This window comes from Sciurus vulgaris (assembly GCF_902686455.1).
Source record: "Sciurus vulgaris genome assembly, chromosome: 1".
Classification (NCBI taxonomy): Eukaryota; Metazoa; Chordata; class Mammalia; order Rodentia; family Sciuridae; genus Sciurus; species Sciurus vulgaris.
In genome coordinates, this window is record NC_136461.1 from 31,078,237 (window position 1) to 31,100,757 (window position 22,521).

The 22,521-nt window shown below is 47.9% G+C and overlaps 1 long non-coding RNA gene across 1 annotated transcript in view; it reads left to right on the forward strand.

Moving 5' to 3' along the window:
- LOC306663325 overlaps positions 1-14,592 on the forward strand; it is a 31,434-nt gene extending 16,842 nt beyond the window's left edge. The window contains exons 3-4 of the long non-coding RNA XR_013764451.1: positions 13,241-13,280; positions 14,475-14,592. This is a non-coding gene — a long non-coding RNA (uncharacterized lncRNA). The remainder of the gene's footprint in view (positions 1-13,240; positions 13,281-14,474) is intronic.
- The last annotated feature ends 7,929 nt before the right edge of the window (positions 14,593-22,521 follow it).

A 22,521-nucleotide genomic window follows, 5' to 3' on the forward strand; every position in this document is an offset into this window, starting at 1 on the left:
TTCAGTTGGCCAGAGCTTTACTGAGCAGAGGTTCTCTAGGAAGCTGTCCTGTCTAGCCAGGTTCTTGATATCAGGATCCTCCTAACAGGACCAGCCAACTTGTCACCTTCAGTAGTGAGACTTTTTCATGCCTATTTAGCACTTCACCCCTGGGCAGGTCAGAGACAATACCCTGGTTTACAGGGAAGAAGGGAGTGAGGTGTCTCACCAAGAGCTGGCAGGGGGTGAGGGTGGAGAGAGCCGACTGGGCTCATGTTGGTTCAATCTAAATGCCCAGGGCCGCCTGTGAGAACAGGTGAGTCAGGGCAGAGCAGGGACTGGGAATCAAGCAGAGAGGTAGTGCCACAGACAAAGGTGACTTGAATCCCCTTCTCCTGTGGACATCTTCTGACCTCTGACCCCAGGTCCATCAGTCCTGTCACCTGAGAGGCAGTGTTAGGCCTGCAGTGTAGAATCAAGGGGCTTAACCACAGAATTTTAGGGCCAGGACAGATGGAGAGATTTTGTGTTTGACCCAACTGCACTGGCAAACACTCATGGATGTCCCTCCAGGGCCACATCAAGCTCTGGGTGTGCAGAGAATACTCAGGCACTTCTACCTCAGGGACTCAGGTCTGGAGGCCCATTGTCATGGTTGACACTTTGGGCCAGATGATTCTTAAGGGATGTCGTGCAGTATAGGATGTATAGCAGCATCTCTGGCCTGTAACTTCTGGGTTCCAGTAACAGCCCCCCAGCTATGACAACCAAAGATGTCTCCAGATATTGCCACATGTCCTCTGGGGACTCCATTTCTTTCCAATTGAGATCCACTGGCTCAGAGGGGAAAGCAAACATGTTAAGACAGTGTGCTAAGTGCTGTGCCAGAGGTGGGCTGCAAGGTGACAATAGAGGAGAGCCCTGGAAAACCAGCCAACAGCCTCCAGTGGAGCTGGGATTCAATCCCAGGACCCCGAGCCTGGCTCCAGTGCTCTCCCACCGGCCACTGCACTGCTTTCTGCCATCTTCATCCCCTCCCTGACAGAGTGGCCTCTGCTTTGGGAAGCTGCCATGCTACTTTGGATGGTCTGGTTTTCTCTGCCCTGGACTGGTCTCTGGCCTTGCCCAGTAAGCTTTCATGCATGTTACAAAAGGCTCTGCTTTCCCCTGAGATAGCCTTCGGAAAGCTGACTGGGTGGCCACTTAAGTACTGTGCTTATGCTAAGAACAATACTTCAACCGAGTGCTTCAGTGTGAGTACTTCCAGGTCCCCCACTCCATAGAAGGCGCAGCGTGGGAAGGAGAAAGCTCTGCAGTCACTGAGCCTGGAGTCTGGGTCCTCAGCGCTACCCCTTACCAGCTGTGGGCCCCAGATGTGAGCGCTGCAATCTGCCGCGCTCCCTCTTCCCCACCTACAGAGCGGGCATGGCCACCCCTCCCCTGCCTCGGGTCCTGGGGGTGGGAAATGCTGGGCACCTCTGAGGAAAGGACTTTAAAAATGGAAAGTATTACACATGTGAACTCTTCTGAGTTTGGAAACTCATTTGGGGCATTGGGGGTAGTGTTCTGTTTTTACTTTCTTCATAAATTATTTGAATCGTCGTCCACACATTTAACAAATGTTTGTTGAGCCCCTTCTGTATGCCAAGAACTTAGCAGTGAACACATTGAATGGGAAACAGAAAGTAAACAAAAGAAGTGCAACAAATGCTGAGAGAGGAAAAACAGGGCAGGTGTTGGAGTCTGAGGTGGGGAAGACCCTCTGAAGGGTGGCATTTAGGTAAAAGCCTGAAGGCAGTGAGGGAGCAGGTCATGCATACATTATCTCAGGCAATGAGAAAGCAGTTACTGCAACTGGGCTGTGGGGGGGACAGTGAGCCGGCCAGTGGCAGGTGGCAGGCAGGGAGAGGAGGTGACATTGGGTGGGAAGTGAGAGTGGAAGTGGAGAAAGAGAAGGTAGGGGATGGAAAGGGAGGTAGGTCCTGAGTGTCCTCGAGGCCACCATGGGCCTTTGGCTCTTGCCTTGGGCTTATGGAGGAGGGGTGGCATGGCTCTAGCTGTTGCCTGGTGGACAGGCTTACCAGAGACTGGCCATGGGTCAAGTGTTTCACAGATTTCGTTGCTGATCCTCCCAAGAACCCAATGAGGAAGTTAATTCTGCCCTGCAGGTAGCTCAGGGACTTCCCCCTGGAGGAGGGAATGGGGTTGGGATCGCTAATCCTTGACAGAGCCAGGACTTGGCCCCTGTGTGTCAGGCACCCAAGCCCTGGGTGTCTCTACCAGGCTGCTCACCGCTCACAGCCAGCACTGTCCCATTCTAAATCCTGATTGAAACAAAAATGTTTCCCAATGATTTAAGATTACTTCTGCCCGACTGAAGAGCGGTTGCGGAAGACTTACTCATTTCTTACCTGAGAACCGTTACTCCACCTAGAGATGCCCTTGGAATAGGAGGGGAAAGAAAAAGCTTTCTGGAACCGGGAAGCCTGAGGTCTGCCTGGACTCTGCCTCCTTATTGCTACTGGACCGTCTGTGTCCGGCCTTCTCAAGGTGGCATGAAGACCCAGAAGACAGATAAGAATCGGGAGCCATCCCTGATGCCAGCAGGGAACGCACAGCTGCGCAGTCTTCTTCCTCCACCACGCTGCAGCGGAGGCTGTCTGCCCCTAGGTGGCGCAGTTTTCCCAGGCTCGGGCCCCAGCCCTGCTGCTGAAACGGGGTTGGAAGATGGGGGGACACAAGGGCAAACACGATACTGGGATGAATAAAGTGGGAGTTTGAGGTAAAAACTTGCAGCCAGTTATCCCTTCTGTTCCTCCAGTGAGCATTGTGGGAGTTAGTGGCATGGGACATTTCTGACTCTGTGGCCATTAGAGCCTGCTGTGGGATCCTGGGGGTTGCAGGGTTTGGGGTTGTGGGGAAAGGGTCAGGAGATTACACATGCCACATCCATTCTCCTTCACAGATGAGAAGGTGAAGACCAGACAGGAGTTGACTTTCCTGGCCAACGCGAAAGTCAGGGACACAGCTGCTAGCCTGCTGTCCTCTGCTGACAGAAGAGCCATTAGCAGAAAGCTTCCCCTTAACGTGTCATCCCATTGACGTGGCCCATTTCTCCTAGATGGAGGCCTACCTCCTCCTAGCATTTCTTCTTGGGCTTGCTCTTGTTGTTCCTTGGCTGTTCTCAGGAAAGCCTGGGAGAGCAGGCATGTGCTCTTCATTTAGACAGCTGTGTCTCTCAGCAGTAGCCTGACACAGGGTGAATGAAGGTCAGGAGACTTGGGTGTACAAGAGCTCTGTCACTTTGGGCATGTGGCTTTTCTCAACCTGACCTTCCCTTTCCTTATTTGTAATTTAGGATGGGCAAGGAAGGAGAGTTGGGCTAGATATTTCCAAGGTCACTTTCTAGTGTGCACTATCTGAACTGCACTTGAAGTTTTCCTACTGTCCATCAGAGCACATGTGGGGGAGGAAAACTTTCACTTCTCTCATTTATCAAACCTGGGGGAGTGGACTGGATGATGTGTCATTCTGGCTTTGACATCTGGTTGACAAGGATGAAAGGTAGTCTCCAAGGCCAGAGCCATCCCCTCTGAACTGCCAACATGATGACCACCCCTGTCCTGGGAGACACAAACCCGATTCCCCTGAAGGCTCCAGAAGAAGCCATGCAATGTGGAAATGTGGGCCCCCGGCAACACTGATCTCCTTCTGAACTGGCCCCCGAGCCACCCAAGGAGGAGCTCTTCCTCCCTGCTGCAGAGCTGGAGCCTGCCTGGACACAGAGGCTATTCCTTCCTGGGCTCCATTACTTACCCTCTGCCTCCCTGGCTGGGGGAGACTTTGTGACCTTAGTCTCTTTCCAAAATCAAATCCTCCTTCAAAGAAAGTAGAAGATTGGTCACCACTGAAGAAATTCAGGAAATGACAGCCAGAGAAAGGGATCTGGGAGAAAGGGAGAGAATACCCACTTATTTTCAGCCAACCATGTTCCCGTATATTAATTCATATAATCCTGTCAACCACAAAGTAACTGTTATAATCCCTCTTTTCAGATGAAGAACCACTGAGGACACAAGTTTTTTTTTTTTTTTTTTTTTTTTTTTTTCTTTCCATAGTTGTGCAACTAGTGAAGGCACTGATGGGGTTTGAGCCAAGTCTCTGACTCCATAGCCTACCCTTGTCCCTCTGGAGCACACTGAGGCAGGGAGGAATAATAGGACATGGGCCAGGAAGCTTGGCTACAGGCTCAGCTGTGCAGCTGAAGGATTATGACAACTAACAATCCATGACACTTTAGGTTCAAAGTGATAACCATGCAGTGTCTTATTTATTTTTTGATCAGCCCATGAATAAATGAGGAAACTGAGCCATACCCTGGTCTAGTGACTTGCCCAGTTGTGGTCACAAAATAGCTGGATTGGTTTTAAACCAGGTCTTTGATCCCAGAGTCTGTACAGCTCACAAATAAAGCTGATTCTTTGACAAGTTAAGCCTCTTCTCTTGGATTCCTTTTTCTAGTTTGTGAAAATAAGGGGTTAGATTAGATTTGTAGGCAACCTAATTCCCAGACCCTTTTATGGAAAGGGGAAAAAAAATGGTGAACCCATAGAGCCGGGCAACTTAAAATTTTGTCAAGTCAGCACATTCAATAAAAAGAACATTTTACCTTTAAGAAACTAGGAGGATATAATTGCAGTATAGCTGGAAGAAAAAATATAATAACTGAGAACAGAATTCCTCTCAGGAATTAACTAAGCCATGTTTAGCATGACATCTCCATGAACCATTGTGTCTATACCAAAAAGCTCCCTGGGCTTGGTTTGAGTGAACCAGAAGGGAAATGGAACTAGAATAATTCTCTGCAAAAGACTCAATGTGCAGTTGGGAACTTGGAAGTCTCAGTAAGCTAGTGATGTGAAGAGGTAAGGTTGAAAGAAGAGGTTCAAATGCAACGCAGGGCAGTTGGGGTCCCAGAGACCATCTGTGAGTTCCCCAGTTGGAAGATAGAGAATGATCCCAGGACCTAGGGAGAGGGGTAACCAGTATGAAGTTTCAGCTTGCAGGTGTCTGCTTTCCTGGTGTCAGTCAACCTGCCATTGTCCAGATCTTCAGTCCAAGTGCCCTTGCATGGTGTAGGAGCTCAGTGCACGCAAACCTGGCCATGCAAGGTCAGGGTCCCTTGGTTTAGAATCAGTGGGTCTGGCAGATCTGAGTTGTTGGCCCAGTTCCATCACGTGGAATCTAGGGGAGCTCTGTAAGCTTCAGTTTCCTTCTTTGCAAAATGGACATAATATTCCCTAACTGGAAGGTGGACATAAGGAATAAGTGCTACCATTGACAGCATAGCACCTATTACTCCCGGCCTCTGCAAATAGCTACTTAGCTGCCAATTATTATTAACCATAGTTACTTGGATATTCACAATTTCACATACTGTGGCAAGCTTGTGGGAGGTTTTTGTTTGTTTTGTTGGGGGGGGGGTAGTTTTTGCTGCTGTTAAATCCAGCACAGGATCAGGCAGGAGTATCATCTAGAAGGAGAGGTGGGTGGAGTATCAAACTCAACAACGCACCAAGCAAACCCAGCCCTTCCTCCCCTTTCAAGGCTGAGCACTGTCTATGTCTGAGAATCTTCTCCCTTGTAAATGACAGCATCTTCTTCCAGGGCTGAGCCCAGAGGGCAGGGCTCCCACCAAGGACAGTCTGAGGGCCGAGGGGAGAGGTGGCGAAGAGGGGGAGTGAGTAGGAGGAGATAGAGAGACGAAAGGCCCTTTCAGGGACTGACAGTCACTCACGAAGCAGAGAAAGGTGTGCGTGTGCGTGTTCACATGCGAGCGTGACTATGTAGCCACATGCGTGCATCAGGTGGCAGGTGCCTGCAGCGTGCGCGTGTGGGTGTGACAGTGTTTGAATGAGTGTGCAAACCTGTCAGTGCATGACTGTGCACGTGAGTGGCTGGCTGTGTGTGTATGTGTGTAGGAAGTTCATATGCACATGTGCCTTGGGTAAGCCTGGGCGTGCTGGGCTCCAGTGTGGTGCTGACTCTCTGAGTGCCAGCGGAGGGAGGTCTGCATGTGGGTGGTCAGTGCTTGGGGCACTTGTGCACCCTTGATGCATTGGATGTCTAAGAGGAGGGACCTTCTACAGCTTCTCTGGGGAGCCTCTGACTCCTACCCGACCCCCAATGGCTGTCTCCCTTCCCAGTTCCTTCCAGCCCCACCGCCTCACCACCACCAACTGCTGGCTGCTGGGCCTTGTCGGGAAGAATGGGGAGAAGAAGGGGGAGAAGTGACCGGCCTCCTAGCCCCAACCCTTGGTGCTGCCAGGGAAACGTCCTCCTCCCACCCCCCACCCCCAATCACCGTGATTCCTGCTGTGAGGGAGAGAGGAGCCCTCGTTTCCATGGCAACATAGCAGCCCTGCTTCTCAGCCTGAGCCCAGGCTCCTCTGAGCCGTGGTAGGAGTGGGAAGAAGCCCCCCCCAAGTACCCTAACCTCTAGACTCCCCACTCCAGAGACCCCCCCAGGCTCCTCTGTTGCTCATGACCCCCCTGGGATGCCCCAGCACACACCCACCCCACTGTTGGTCCTGGGACCTGGGGACCTATCTGAATGACCAGACCCGAGCATGAGCCTTGGAAAGAGGCAAGATGGGGTTGAATTCCAGTCTTCACCTGTCAAAGGTCCCAGGCTTATGCCTCTAAGTGTTCTTGCGAGGAGCAAATGAAATAGTGCTCACAGAAGTGCTTTGTAAGTTCAGACAGGATCAGTGTGTCACACCACCGGCAGAGTGTAAATCTCCTCAGTTTCTTTGAAGGGGTGTCCTACCCCTGTGACTCCACTTTTTTTCTCTTTTTTCCTTTCTTTCTTCTTTTCTTCCTCTTGCAGTGCGGAGAATTGAACCCAGGACCTTGCACATGTGAGGCGAACACTTTCCCAGTGAGCTATGGTGCCAGCCCCGAGTCTCCACCTTCAGTTTTCTCTCTGGGAGAAACACACGCGTGCTCACAGACGTCCACTTGAGACTCTCTGCAGGGTTCTCTCTGATAGTGAAAAGTCGGAAACCACCCCAATGTCCACCAGCACAGAAGCGATTGAATGAATCAAAGCGCATCTGTAGTCTTACAGCTCTTATAAAGCGACTCTGTGCGGACAGGGCTCAGTCTCGAAAACATCGCCAAGTGAAGAAAAGGTCAAGTTGAAGCATCAGTACTGCATGATCCCATCTCTGACGTGACATTTCTGGCTTATGAGCCTACATAGGTGCATCAATGGGTGGAAGGGGCTGCGAGCAGCCAGGCCAGGGTGTGGGCAGTGGATACTACAAGGGGGAATGGGATTGGGGAAGGGAGGCAGGGAAGAGGAGCTTTGACTTTTTCCTCTGTACATCTTGGAGGTGCTCGCCTACATCGAGAGCAAATACAACCTAAGAATTATGTGCCACTATTGTTATAGTTGATGAGCAAAACCACACAGGAGACCATCAGCAAGCAGAGCAAGAGAGTCCAGCGTCAAGGAGAGGAGATGCTCAGAGAGAGAGACCCAAGAGGACTTCTAGGAGGAGGAGCAGGGGAGCCGGAGATCAGTGTGCAAGTGGAACTCGGAGACTGAAGCCCAGAGAGGGCGATCAGCACAAGGGAGAGCTGGGGAGCAAGGAGCTGGGGCCTGAGGTGGGGGGAGAACGGAGAGGATGGTGTCCGAGGATGAGGGACTGACTCCCACCACTGCCACCATCCTGAGCCGTCCACAGGTGAAACGCGCAGACCTCATGGGGTGTTTGTGAAGACTGGTGTCAGCAGAGGAGCGGAAGCTGTAAAGTTTCATACAGGTGCGAGTGTATTGTTGTCATGTTTTCTCCTAGGGACAATGGCAAGATGGACCTGACCACTGTCAGGCTATTTACTAACCCTTGGCAAAACCTGGTCAACTCCAGGCCAACTCGAGGCTCACATGCAAGGTGGCAGGAGATAAGGAGACAACACGGCTTCTGAAGCAAGGGAAGGGAGGGAGGCAAGAATGAGAAAATGAGAAAATCCGTCATTTGTTATCCACAATACTGCTAGTCGCGAGCTATGTATTTTAACGTGTTTACTTGTCAGGTACGATAGGAGAGAGCATGCCTATTTTTACAAGTGAGGAAAGAGAAGTTCAGAGAAATGCATCCCATCCATCCATTTCTTCATTCATTCATTCATTCATTCATTGACTGGCTCAGAAAATACAGACACCATTCTAGTTGCTGAGTGATTGAAAAGTTTCTGCCCCCATGTAGCTTACCATCTGAAAGGGGAGACAGACAAAAACTGATAAACCTATGGTGTAATGACAGGTTATGCTATGCAAAAAACAAACTGAGTAAAGAAATTAAGGGCATCAGGAGGTGGTAGGACAGGTAGTTCTGACTTTTAGGCAAAGAACTGAATTTAGCCATTGTGTGACTCTTCCCAGAAGAGGCGATAGCCTGTGCAAAGGCCCTGGGGTGGGAGTATGCTTGCTGTTATCAAGGGGTGCCAAGAAGGCAAGTGTCCTGTGAGTGTGGATGAGTTTGAAGAGAAGTAAAGGATGGGGGAGTTGTAAGCTATGGGGGGCTTTACAGGTCAAAGCAAAGACTATGGTTTTAATTCTACATCCATTGGGAAGTCACTGGGCAGGGTTTGACCAGGACAATCTCAACTATAGCTTTTCAAAGGATCACTTGGGAGACAGAATGCAGGGAGTAGGATTGGGAGCCAAGGGGTTAAGTAGGAAGCTACTGCACAAGTCCAGGTGAGAAGAGAAAGACAGTTTGGAGAGCAGTGGCAGGGTGGAGGTGGTAAACAGCAGTCAGCTCTGAAATATATTTCAAAAATAGCACCAGCTGGGTTTCCTGTTGGATGAACGTGGGCTATGAGATAAAGAGAGGAGTAAAGGATGACTCCTGGACTTTGGGCTTCAGCCACCGGTAAATACAGATGCTGCTTACCGAGGTGGGGGAGGGGTGGCAGGTTTGGGGACAGTGAGGGTTCACTTTAATTTTGAGATGGCTTTAGACATCTAAGTGGAGATGTCAGCTAGGTAGCGGGATGTATGAGATGGGAGTTCAGGGGAGATGTCAGGCCTGGAGATATAAATTGGGAAGCTGTCAGCATAGAAATGTTGTTGAAAGCCATGGGATGAGATGATATCACCCAGAGGGAGGGCGTAGACAGAGAAGAGAAGAGGTCCCCAGGAGTGTGGCATTTGCAGGTTTGAAGAGCAGGAGGACTCAGAGGACTCGTTCTGCTTTCCCTGGAAGGCCTTCTGCTGCCCGGGGAGAGAAGCCCCCTCCATGCTGGGCAGCGGGTCTCAGAATCATCCAGGCTTGTTAAACCAGATGGCAGGGACCACCCTGCAGGTCTGGGTGGCACCCAAGAAAAGCGTTTCTAACAAGTTGCCAGTAGCTGGGGGCCCGGAGGCCACACTCTGAAGGCTGCTGGGCCTTCAGAAGGTAGAGGAAGCGGCAGAAGGAGCTTAGAGCTGGTAGAACACTTTCAAACTCAGGCTCTACTTGCTGTGTGATCTTGGGCAGGACAGTGTCTGTTCCTGGCCTCGGTGTCCTTATCTGTAAAATGGAAATGATGTCACTGATTACCCAGGTCATCGTGAGGGACAAACAAGGTAGCATGTTTGCAGCTTCTATTGAAGTGCCTAGACAGGCTCAGGCCGAGAAGACGACAGCAGAACGCTCTGGAGGAGGACTGAGGCAGGCAGGAAGGAGCTGGGTTCATCCACTCAGACAGCTCTGGCTAGGCACCCGGGATGGCAGGAAAGGCTCTGGGCTGGCCGACAGCTCTGTCAACACCTGGCCTTGGGAGGCCCTGAGACCTGGTCCCGAAAGAGAGGCAGAGCATGCAAGGGGGCCCTCCCTAGCCCCTGCTCCTCTGAGCACCTCCTGGCCCACTTTTTCTGTCTCCATCTTACCACCCAAGGGGTCTCTGGATCCTGGTTCTTGGAGAGCTCCTCTTGTCCCTTCTTCTCCAGTGACCAGTGGCCGCTTTCCCTCATGGCCTCCCCTTGCACCTTCCCCTCTCTGGGCCTTGTCACCCAGCTTGCCCTCGAAGGGATTATGGCCTGACAGCAAGAACCTGGCCTGGCATCAGAGAGAGGGCACAGCAGCCAGGGACAGGGGCAACCCAGCAAGACAGGGGTGATGACGCTGCCCACCTAAGACGTGGGAGCGTGCGAGAAAGCACTGGCTCACAGGAGGCGTGTGGGGCACATGCCTTTCTTCTCCTTCTCTCCTGCTCTCCTGCCTCTGGCCAAGAGCCTGCCTCTCCAGCGGCTGCACAGGCAGCCAGCCTGGGTGCACTGAGAGGAGAGAGCAGGCCGCTCCCCCTCCCCCTGTTGCTATTTAATGCTGTTAACAATGGATTCATTAACTGGGATTAATCTCATATACCAGCTCTCTATCCCCCTGGCTATTAATCACTCACTTCATTAACAGGACAGCATTAGTCAACCTGGGAGCCAGGACATGGCGCCCATACCAAGTACCTGTGTCTACCTTCTGGCCTTCCCCACTGGCTGGTCCATCTTCAGCACGCCTTTCTGCCTCTGCTTGTTCCCATAGCCCTCAGCAGAAGTGTGTCTCTTTCCCTGTTCCCCACTGAGGCCTGGTCTCTGTCCCATTGCCTCCTGGTGTCCTTTTCTCTCTGTGTCCTCCGGCTCCTGGGCCTCACACATAGTAGGCAGGCGTTCCAGGCTGCTCGAACAAAGAGCTGAGAGATATGAGCAAGGAGACGCCAATTCAAGTAGGCTCATTTTTAAAAATTGCCTTTTCTGTTTACAAAGATAATATATGCTCACTGTACAAAATTTGAACAACACAAGAAAGGAAGAAAGCAGAAAATAAAAATTCCCTGAAATCCCCGCCATCTCAAGATAATAACCTTTAGCGTTTTGGTGAGCATCCTCTCAGATCTTGAGTGATATATATATAATTTTACCTAAATGGGATCATACTATGCATGCTGTTTTGCAACCTGCTTTTCCACTCAACAATATGTTGTCGAAATCTTTCCATATCAGTGAATATAAATATACATCATACTTTTTTAATGGTTGCATCGCATTCTGTCTTATGGAAGTAACATAATTTAGTCAATGGATCTCCTATTGATGAACATTTATGTTGTTTCCCATTTTTTCACTGCCAGATTTGACACAGAGAGCAATGTTCTAATGTATATATCTCTGTGCACTTGCCTAATTAACTTCTAAAGATTAATTCCCAGCAGAGAAACTTCTAGGACAAAGGGTTTGCATAATTAACATTTTGGAATAGAATGGCATAGTGGAGCCAGGTATCTGAGATTCAACACCATTTTTGCCATTTCTTAGCAAAGGTGCCTCTGACAAACTACAGAAACTTATTGGGCTTCAGTTTTCTCATCTGTGAAATGGGATAATAGTAGGGTTCGCTTCATGAGATTACTGTTTAGATTAAATAAACCACTACATGCAAAGTACTTAGAACGAGGGCTGGGTGTGCAGTAAGGGCTGTGTTTATTAGCTACTGCCATGGCAACAGTGGTCCATGGCCTCCAGGAACACTGAACCTGTTCACGTCTCTCCCACTAGTAGGAGAGACCCTTTCTTTACACTATTACCAACAGCAAATTCCCTTGTCCATTTAAACAAACTTTTGTCTACCCAAGAGGTGACAATTGTCACTTCTTTTCAATTTGCATTTCTTTGGTGAGTATTGAACTAGCACTTGTACTTTGTTCTTAATGGACATTCATATTTCATCTCTGAGTTGTCCGGTCAAGTTCTTTGCCTACTTCTTGTTTGTGGGAGCTACTTGTTTATTAGCTATTTTGCATATTAGTAACCCTAATATTTTTTTCTACTTCCTCCTGACTTTCAACAATATTTATTTTTGTCCTTCCTCAGTACTTGATTTTTATATGGTTACGTCTACCCAGCTTGTTCCTTTACAACTTTTATATATCCCACCATGCTGAGAAAGGCCTATTTTCCTTTAGACAATACAAACATTTATACTTTTAGTACTTGTCCGCACACTCATTTCGCTTTTTATATTTTATGTTTTTATCCCTTTGATTTATTCTGGTGTGAAGAATGAAGCGTGACACTAGTTTTATTGTTTTCTAAAGGACTGATCAGTTTTCCCAACAACGTTTGAGTATTCCAATGAGGACCAGGGAGATAGACAAGGGTTAAAATATACATTCCAAGACAGAAGGGGGGCAATAGGTCAAAAGAGCAGTTTGGGATGGGATTCCCTGGGGCCTGCTTGCAGCTAATTGTGGCTAATTAATCCCTGGAGACTCCCTCCTCATGTGATTCCCAATGGGCAGAGGCAGAATACCAGGGGAACTGAGTCTGACCCAGGGTTTATCAAAGCCCCTTCCAGCAGGCTCCATATGCACTGGACAGCCTGTTCCTGGCTCTCAGCAATTAAGAAGAAAGTCTGTCCTTCTCATGTTGGAGCCCAGAGCAAGTGGCCTTGTGAGTTGGATCTCTGCCCTAAAGCTCACCCCATCATTACCGCAGTCTCCCCACTCACCCAGACCCCGCATCCTACCGCAGCAGCGTTTGTGCCATCTCCCCTGTCTTCCCCAGGAGGACGCAGCTGCACCTTCACGGTGAACCCGGCCCAGGGGTGCTTTAGGAACCGCCCTTCCTCAGGAAGGCAGCCCTGGAGCCTCCACAGCCTGTGCGCGTGGTGGAGATGGGGAAGGGAAGGCAGGGCGCCGGGAACAGAAGCCTCCCGGCGGTGCAGGAAGCCTGGATCCTCACCGCCGCCATCCCCAGGCTCCGGCTGCCAGGGGCCTCTTTGCGCTGTGTTTAAGGCAGCGTGGGTTAACTGTGGTCTAGACACAGGGAGGGTGTCGCCTGACGTGCCCTGGCCAGGGCTCAGCTCAGGGGGTCCTGGAAGACGTAGGGGTGGGGGAGCATCTTGAGATCCTCTCTACAGCCTTGCATGTGGACAGTCCTTACGTGATCTCCAGGGCCACAGGTCATGGACGTAGCTTGGTTCTGGGATCAGAAGGACAGGCCTGGAGTCCGAGGCAGGCAAAATGCCAGGCTGGGCAGTCAGATCGTGGTCACTGAGGGTGAATTATGGCATCAGGGCCCACGGAGCAGCCACAAATCATGGGGCTGTCAAGAACAGGGGAAAGGCAACACCCGTCTCCTTCCCCAGCAGGATTGATGGACTTGGGTCCTGGGTCTGGGTTCAAGATGAATGGACTTAATGATGTTTCATTTCCCCAGGATGCTGCTGGTGCAAAGCGTGTCACCCAGGACCATGTGTGTGAGTGTGCACGTGTATTTATCATCCTGCGTGACTTGCTGCGACTCCATGAAAAGGTGGGCTTCTGCTTGCCTCTCTGTGGTTCTCATTTCATTTCTGTGAAACCGACCAGGCCTCTGGGTTGAGTATAGACAGTGTGGGAATATGAGTTTCATGTTTTGTGTCTGGCGTGACCGTACCCGGGTGAAGATCTGTGGAGCTGTGGAGTCTATGGCTTTTGTGTGTGGCTGAGCAGTGGTTTGCATGTGTTCACTGGGGACAAATCAGGGGTCTTGCGTCCATGTGGCTGGGTGGCCGATGTGGCTATCATCCAAGAACAGGGAAAGAAGAGGAAGAGAAGGTTGAAATGAAGGTTTGGGCATGACGAATCTAAGGTCTAGGAAGAACATCAAGGGGACACATCTAGAAAAAGGGCAGGGACTCAGCAGGGAGCCTGGGGCAGGAGGGCCTGGGCTCAGCTGCCTTCTACATTTGTCCAGATGACAATGCACTGGGGAAAGTGGTGTTTGGCAGGAATGAGGCAAACACACACACACACACACACACACACACACACACACACACACACTCTTCTCTGAAGACCAAAGGATAACGTGCTGTGTTAATCTTAGCTGGATGGAATTCAGTAGGAAATTTCCAAGGGTTGCTGAAATGGCATAAAATGTACCAATTGGTAAGAGGCAGGAAAAATTCCCTGGCAGAGGTAAAGATTCAGGGGAATCATAAGGAAGGAGAGTGTAGAAGGAAGAGGAGAATGCTCTGGCTTCAGGGGCAAGGAATAGGGATAGGGACAGGGTCTCTACGGCCCGGGGCAGGGACAGCAAGCTATTTTGATGGCATACTCTTAGAAGCCAAGGCAACAATTCATCAATGCATTTCCAGTACCTGGTCCAGGAGTAGGCGATCTGTATGTTGAATCAAACTGATTTGGAGTCCAAATATAAACCACGGTAACAGGGAGAGTCCAAGTGCTTCACTGAGAGAACTTTGAGAACTACAGGAGACCTGGGCGGGGCTGACAGGAGGGGGAGCAGAGTTAGGAGTCAGAATCTTGCCTGTCTGCTTGTCTCCTACCTGCTCCTTCCTCCCTGTCTGCCTCCAAGTGCTGGGCCCTAACCCAGCCTCTGTCTTCCCCCTCCTCGTGGCTTCTTGGTCTTCCCCAGCACTCACCTTGACTCTGTTTTCTGATTACAGCCTTGCTAATCTCAACATGGGAACATCTTTTGCTGAATAAGCCAAGTGGCCAGTAAAAGGGCAGTCCAGCTGGAGAGCACCCAGGACTTGGCAGAGCCTGTTTATCCCTAGTTACAAGGACCCGCCGAATGCAATGCACAAAGGTCCAAGTCACTTTTGAGGGACGTAAGTCCCAGACATGGTAGAAGATCTAACACTAGATTGCTGGGAAGCGAGGGAAAGGGGACTTTGGTGCCATCAGTAGAGCACTTACAAGGTTCTGGCAGGTCAGAGGAGTGCAGCCACAGAAATTCTCTGTGGTCTGCGCAGGTGTACAAGGACGAGACAGCCTCAGAGGTGCAGGTGGTGAGCAGGGAGCACCCGAGGGACATAGATCATGCTTTTGGATGCTAGTAGCAGAAGAGCTCCAATTCAGTGGCCTTAGTGATAAGAAAATGCATTATCTCATGTGGCAAGAACTCTCTCAAGAGGAAGGAAGAGCCTCTCCACAGCGGCTCAGTGATGCCATCAAAGCAATGTTCTTGTTGTCTTCTGCAGCTACTCTGAGTGGGTTCTTTGTCATTAGTCTGACTTCCCTCATAGTCACAAAAGGGCTGCCCAGATCCAGGTATCCCATGCAGACAATGCAATGTCCAGTAGAAGAAAAGACATTCTCCTTCTGGCTGTCTCTGAGTGAGATATCTTTCTCAGAAGCCCCTCTCTCTTCAGGCTCCTCCCCACATGCCTGTGCCTAAATCAATCAAGGGGAATGGGATGCTAATACTGCCTCATGCAGTTAGGACCCTTCTCTGGAGCTGGGTTGTGGGTGGGCTGTGGCCAGCTTCCCTGGAGCATAGGCCCCGTACAGAAAGGAGAATGCCTGAATACAGCCAGACTCTGGCTAGGAACAAGGGATCAAGAACAAGGGATCTAGGAAGATCCTGGGTAGATAGTGAATTATCTCTACTCCATCAGACCTCAGCACCACAGGGCAGCAGATATAGGACAGAGCTGCTGGAGAGTCGTCAAGGCAAGCGCTCTGCTTTGGGAGACCAAATCTAGGATCTAGTCATCTAAGATGAAACCTTGGATCCAAATGGAGTCAGCCGACAGATCAAGTTACTAATAAAAAGTTTCTCACTGCTGTCTCTGTCCCAACACTTCCCATACCCACTTCAAAACCAAAATACCTCATTAAACCTGCAAAGAAAGTCCCACAAGATTTGGTCTCTGCTGTTCCAGCCTCATCTGGAACATGTGTAGTTCTCCTTTCTGCCTCAGGGCCTTTGCTCATGCTGCCCTTCCCACTCCCTCAGCTTTCCCCTATACTTTCCCCCTACTTCCTTTACAGTACATTCCCATAACTCTCTACAAGTCTCTTTAGGGAACTTATAGTTACTTGTTGTCTGTATACCCTGCTGGACTGCAGGCTATGTTAGTTAGTTTTATGTCACTGTGACCAAAATACCTAACAAAAACAACTCAGAGCAGGAAAAGTTTATTTTGGCTCATGGTTTCACAGGTCTCGGTCCATAGTCAGATAGCCCTACTCCTTTGGTTTTGAGGTGAGGCAGAACCCCACGGTGAAGGGTGTGGCAGAGGTAAGCTGCTCCACTCATGAAGGCTGTCATGAGGAGAGAGTAAGAGGGCCACTGGGAGAAGATCGCGACTTCCAGGGCACGCCCCTTGACCTGCTTCCTCAGTCAGGTCCCATCTGCCAGCAGTCCTCAGATCCCTTATCATCCAGTCGCTTCCCCAAAGCCCCACCTCTGGACATTGCTGCACTGGGGACACATGAGACTGGAGGACACTCCAGACCCAACACAGGCTCCTTGAGGTCAAGAAAAGTGTTTACCATACCAGGTACTATGCTCTCACCCTACACAGTGCTTGGCACGCAGTTGGCATTTAATAATATCAGTTGAACGTATGAATGAATGAATCCCTATAACTAGGGTCAACTTGTCCCAAACTTTGGGCAAGGCCTGTGGCTGGGGGATCAATGAAGAGTGTGGCCTGTCAGAAGCCCCTGGTGGTTTCAGAGCCCAGAAACAGCATGACTCTACGGGATTCAAGGGCAGTGAGGACACCAGTGTGCATGGGAGGGGTAAGGAGGCCAGCCAGCACCCTGCGTTCCCCTGCAGGCACTAGGTTCCAACCACAGAAGCGGTATCCAAGAGATCAGTAATGACGCGCAGAAGACACGCGGGCTCGTGTGGTTACGTGTTGGTGCCGGAGATCTGGAGCAAAATGGGGATGGTAACAGCGTCCACCTTATGGTCACAGGAAGAGTAAAGGGGACGAGGTATGTAAGAAGCAGCTTTTGTCTGTAGATGCTCAGTAAATAATTAGGCCTTGGCTTTGCATTTGCCAGCTTCCTATATATTGCTCCAGTCCCCATCCCAGGCCAGGCCTGAGTCTGTCCCCGTCCTCTTTTTCCTCCCAGCCTGTGGTACACCAGGGCTGTGCTCTCTACAACCCTTGGCTTCCCTGAGCCTATTTCTTTTCCTAGTTAAATGTCCCCCTCACCTGGCTGATATGAGGGTGACATAAGAGAACACATTTTGGGGTGCTTTAGAAACTGTAAAGCACTGTGAACATGCAAGGAATTACTGTTCCTATTTTGTTGGAGTTGGGCTCATTCCTGGGCCTGGCATCTGCTTTGACTTTCCCAGTTCCTGTTTCTTGCCAGTCTCCGTTTTCTTGTAGCCACCCACGATTCTGGCACTGACAGCGTAAAGATGGGGAGTTTGAATGTAGAAGGGAAAAGAAGGAACGTGACAACAACCAGCAGCCCCTGCCTCATTCCCAATCTCAAGGATGGTCCCTCCACCTTTCCAAGTCACCATCCCTCAAACCTGGGCATCCTCCACGTACCAGTGACCTATTGCCACATAATAAACCTCTCCAAAACTTAGTGACTTAGAACAACCTTGTATTATTATCTCTCATGAGGTCAACAACGAGGCAGTCCCCCACCTCGTGGACTCCGGTTGGGTTGTAGTCAGAAGTGGCTAGGACTGAAGTCATCTGAAGGCTTGACCAGATGGACATTCCTCACTCACATCCCTGCTGCCTGGTGGAAGGTTGGTACGGCTGGGGCTGAGTCTTCATGCAGCCTCTGTCCAGGGCCACCTACGGGACACAGTTGAGCTTACACACGAGAGCTGGCTTCTCCAGAGTAAGCCTGCTAAAGAACCAACGTGGAAAATTTTTGGCTTCTTCTGAGCTAGCCTCAGAAGTCATGAGGTGTCACTTCTATTGCATTTTCTTGGTCACATATGGTCAGCCCAGATTCAGATTCACAAGGGCCTGGATCTGGAAGGCATGGCTCGTTGGAGAGCCATCTTTGGAGACTGTCCAGCCAGGCCTTAGTCTGGTGATGGGACTTCTGCCCTGCAGAGTGCTCTTGCTATGTTTGCTTGTGTCCCCCGAAGATTCATGTGTTGGAGGCTTGGTCCCCAGGGAGGCAGTCCAGGGAGGTGGGGTGGAACCTTTCAGAGGTGAAGCCTAATGAGAGCTCTACGGTTAATTGAGGGCGTGCCCTCAGAAGGGATTAAGACTAGTTCTCAAAAGAGGGTTGCTCTCAGGCCTGCGCCTGGCTCCACCTCGCCCCTCTTGCTTTCTGTTTGGAGGTGTGGCTTTTTCTCTTGCTTGCCTTCCTGTACTTGAGATGCTATACATCATGAGGTCCTCATCAGAGCCAGGTTGATGCTGCTATGGTGTCTTTGAACTTCCAGGATTGCGAATCAGACAGACCCCTTTTCTTTAGTTAGTCTGCCTCCTCTGATATTTTGTTATGGTAACAAAAAAAGAACTAATATACCTCTCAAAGTTCAGGACTTGGGAAGGAGACAAAGGAGACAGCAGTGAAGGACACTGAGCAGCTAGGACTCCTGGGTCCCAACTTTTTAAAATATTCACTTACTATTACTTAACATTTTGGAGTTTTACAAATAATTTAATGTGAAATTAAAAGTTCTGAAGTTCACTTTCCTGAGAGATTCAGATAGTGAATAAACAAAGAAATACATTTAACATTAATCATTAGGGAACTGCAAAATAAAGTTTCTATGAGGTATTACTGTTCACCTGTTAGAATGGTTAAAGTAATAATTTTTTAAAAACAGATAATATCAAGTGCTGGTGAGAATGGGAACAACTGGAATTCACATGCATGTTGGTAGAAATGCACTATGGGATAGACACTTTGGAAAACAGTTTCTTGTGAAGTTATACATAGACTTCACATATGATTCAGCAATTCCAACTCTCAGGTATTGACTCTAGAGAAGTGCAATGATACATCCACATAGAGACCTGAAAATGTCCCTAGCAGCTTTTCTAATTGTTCCAAACCAGAGAAACCAATCAACCAAAGAAAGAAATCCAAATGTCCATTGGATAGACTAATTCTGGTGCATCCATACAATGATATACTTCTCAGCAATAAGATACCAATAGATACATTTGCATGGATGAATCTCAAAAGTATTATTCTGAGTAAAAGAAACCAGTCAAGAAGGTTATATACTTTATGAATCCATTATGACTATTTCTTCAAGAGGCAAAACTGGTCATAGAAAGCAGATCAGTGTTTCAAGGGCTGATGGCACCTGGAAGGGCTTGAGAACAAAGGCATACCAGTGAACTTTCCAGGATAATAAGAATGTTCTATGATTTGACTGTGGTGATCATCTTATGACCGTACATACACATCAGCATTCATCAAATTGTCTACCGAAAAAAGATGACTTTCCCTGAATATAAATCATGTAGTCCTGAGACTAACAGAGTTCAAAAATCCAGAGTCTTCTCTCTCTCATGCATCCTCCTGTGGCTAATCAGTCTCCAAGCTCTTTCTGGGCTCTGTTTCCCGTGCGCTGTACACCTGTCCTACCGCCAGCCTCCAGCCTTGGCATGATTTGCTCCCTCTTCATGGACTCTTCCTTGTTCATTGCTGGGATAGCCCTTCTTTACCCTTTAGTCTTCAGTCCTCACCTTTCCAAAGAGGTCTCTGCCCCTCCAACCTAAATTAGGTATTCCTTTTCACTTGCAGGTAACACACTTGCTTGTTCTTCTCTGATAGAGGGCAAACTCTCTGCACATCTTTGGCGCACAATTAGCACTTAACTTGTTTCATGAATTAGTAAATGTAGGAAGAATGTACAGTCTTCCTCTGTACAGTTATGTATTACACAAATTTGTTTATTCACAAGCATGTACTACTTTTTCATTTTCATGTATTATTAAGCTACTTGTTAAGAATTGAAATAATTATAAAAATATGTAAAGTAAAAGGTGAACATTTTCATACCCATGAAGTTTTTTTTTAAAGTAAGGTTCTGCCTTTGCCTGTTAGTGCCCAGAAATCTCACTTATTCTTTTTGATAGATATGTAATGTTCCAGAATCTCTTTGTACCGTTTTAAACATTAATTAGTTATTGTTGGGAATTTTGGAATAACCCACCACTAAAGTTTCAATGTTTTCTTATTTTGGATGCTGCAGTATATATTACCACATATGTATTAGCACAAGTATTATGAAAGGAGAGATTCCTAGAGAACTGATCTGTTAGAAAAGTGGGGACTTATATTTTAGATATAGAGTATATCTATCTACCCTATTTCAAAAAAAGGTACGCAAATACCTATTGCCACTACTGTTTATGAGAGAGCCTTGTGTCCACACCCTCACTAACTTTGGGTAGCATCAATCCTTGCCAAATTTCATCACTCAGGTTAAATACTATCTCATCCTTTTAACTTCCATCCCCAGCATTATTACTGAGGTTGTGTGTATTTTCATAGGATTTTTAGCTATTCGTATGTCTTGAACTGTGAATTCTTGCTCATATCCTTTGCCCATTTTTATGTTTTTGCCTTATTGATTTGTAGGAACTCCTTATGTATGTATGATATGGAAATAGTTTGCAAATTATAAATAACTTTTAGGGGGTGATGGATATGTTCATTCTTGATTGTGGTGATGGGTTCACAGGTGTATAGTTATGTCAAAACTCATCAAATTTTACACTTTAAATGTGTGCAGTATATTGTATGTCAATCATACTTTAATAAAGCTGTTTAAAAAAAGAAAGTTATATAATTTATAATATAAATAGTTCTCTCAGTTGTCCTTTTTCTTTAAACTTTACTTATTTTGTTTTTGGTCATGTAGAAGTTACATATTTATGTGTCCATTGTTTAGATTCTCTTCTGGACTTAGCTGTGTTACTGAGACAAACACCTTATCTCTCTGTGCCTCAATTTTCTTATGTAGAATGAGGAGTACTTACTGCATAGGATTAAATGAATTAATACACATTAAAAGTTCATGGAGTGGTAACCACCATAACACACCATGCAGTAAACATTAACTATTACCATTGTCTCTGATCTCATATCTTACCTAGAAAAGTTTACCATCCCAGTGTGATAAGAATATTTTTCTATTTGCTTTTAGTAAGTATATAGTTTTTAATGTTTAGCCCTTTTAGTCCATTTAAAAATTAATCTGGTAGCATGGAACTGTAGACAGAAAAAGAAAAAAAGAGAGGAAAAAAGGGAGAGAAAAGAATGAAATTATTATTATAGATGGTATAAAGCACAGGTGCAATTTTATTATTTTCCTCCTGGAGATATAGTTGTCCCAACTCTATTTATGGCATGATCAATCCTTTCTGCCCTATTTAGAAATATCATCTTATTTAAATAGTGAATTCCCATGTGTAAATGATGTGTTCCTCAACTCTGTTGGATCCTTTGCTCTATATGTTTGTTTCTCTGATAATATTTTCTACTGGTAAGTGATCATACCTTCTCTCCAACTCTAATCCAGTGATAATTCTTGGTGATTTGAACATTCAAATAGATCATCTTTCTGATTCCTTGACACTGTGGTTTGAAAGTTTGTATCCTCTCCGAAGTTCACAGATTGAAACCTAATCCCTGATGTGATCTTTTTGGGAGGTGGCCCCTTTAAGAGGCATTTAATTGATTAATGCCATTATAAAAAGGGCTTGTAGAAGGGTTTAATTTCTCTTGCCCTCTCACCTTCTGCCATGTGATGACAGGGCAAGAAGGCCCTCGCCAGGTGCCAGCACCTTAATCTTGGACTTCACAGCCTCCAGAACTATAACCAGTAAATTTCTATTCTTTATAAATGACCCAGACTCAGTTATTGTGTTGCAGAAACATAAAATGGGCTAATACATTAGGATCTCTTAGTCCTTGACTTCCTCTTCCACTATAATCTGCGCCTCCACCACTTTATCCACTCAGAGCTTCATTACACCATAGACCTGATCAGGACCAACTGTTCTGACATCGCTACAACCTCAATTTAAGTAATTCACCTCTCAGATCGCCACATCCAATCTCTCTAGCTCATTCCTCTTTTTCTTCTACTCTGACAATTCTTCAACCCGCCAGGACCTATGATTAAGTGACACTGCCCTTATTTTTCACTCCACCCAGGTTAGAGTCCACGGTTCACATCCTAACTCCCTTGCCCACTCCCTCATCCCCGGTGCCCCTCACCTAGTTCATCACACTTATTTGGGTTACTCTCAAACTTGGTGATTCCAGTTGTTCATTGATGCCTGTTTCTTCTCTGCAACTAAAATGAGTCTAAAGAAAAACACATGATAGGCCGAGCAGTCTCGCCTTAAATTCATGGCCACAAAGCTCGAGAGGGCCCTTGGTATTCCAGGTAAGGTGAATGTCCCTAATTCAGTCACCGTTCTGCTCTCTCATTAAGCACTTCCTCATGGTTCCTCAAAAAGCTTAAACCAGGGCTGGGGAGATAGCTCAGTTGGTAGAGTGCTTGCCTTGCAAGCACAACGCCCTGGGTTCGATCCCCAGCACCGCAAAAGAAGCTTAAGCGAGGGGTTGGGGTAAAGCGCTTGCCTGGCCTGTGTGAGGCCCCCAGCACTGCACAGAGGAAAAAGAGGGGTGGGAGGGATGGGGGGAAGAAAAAATAACGGAACGAGACAAACATCATTACCCTATGTACATGTATGATTACACAAATGGTATGACTACTTCATGTACAACCAGAGAAAC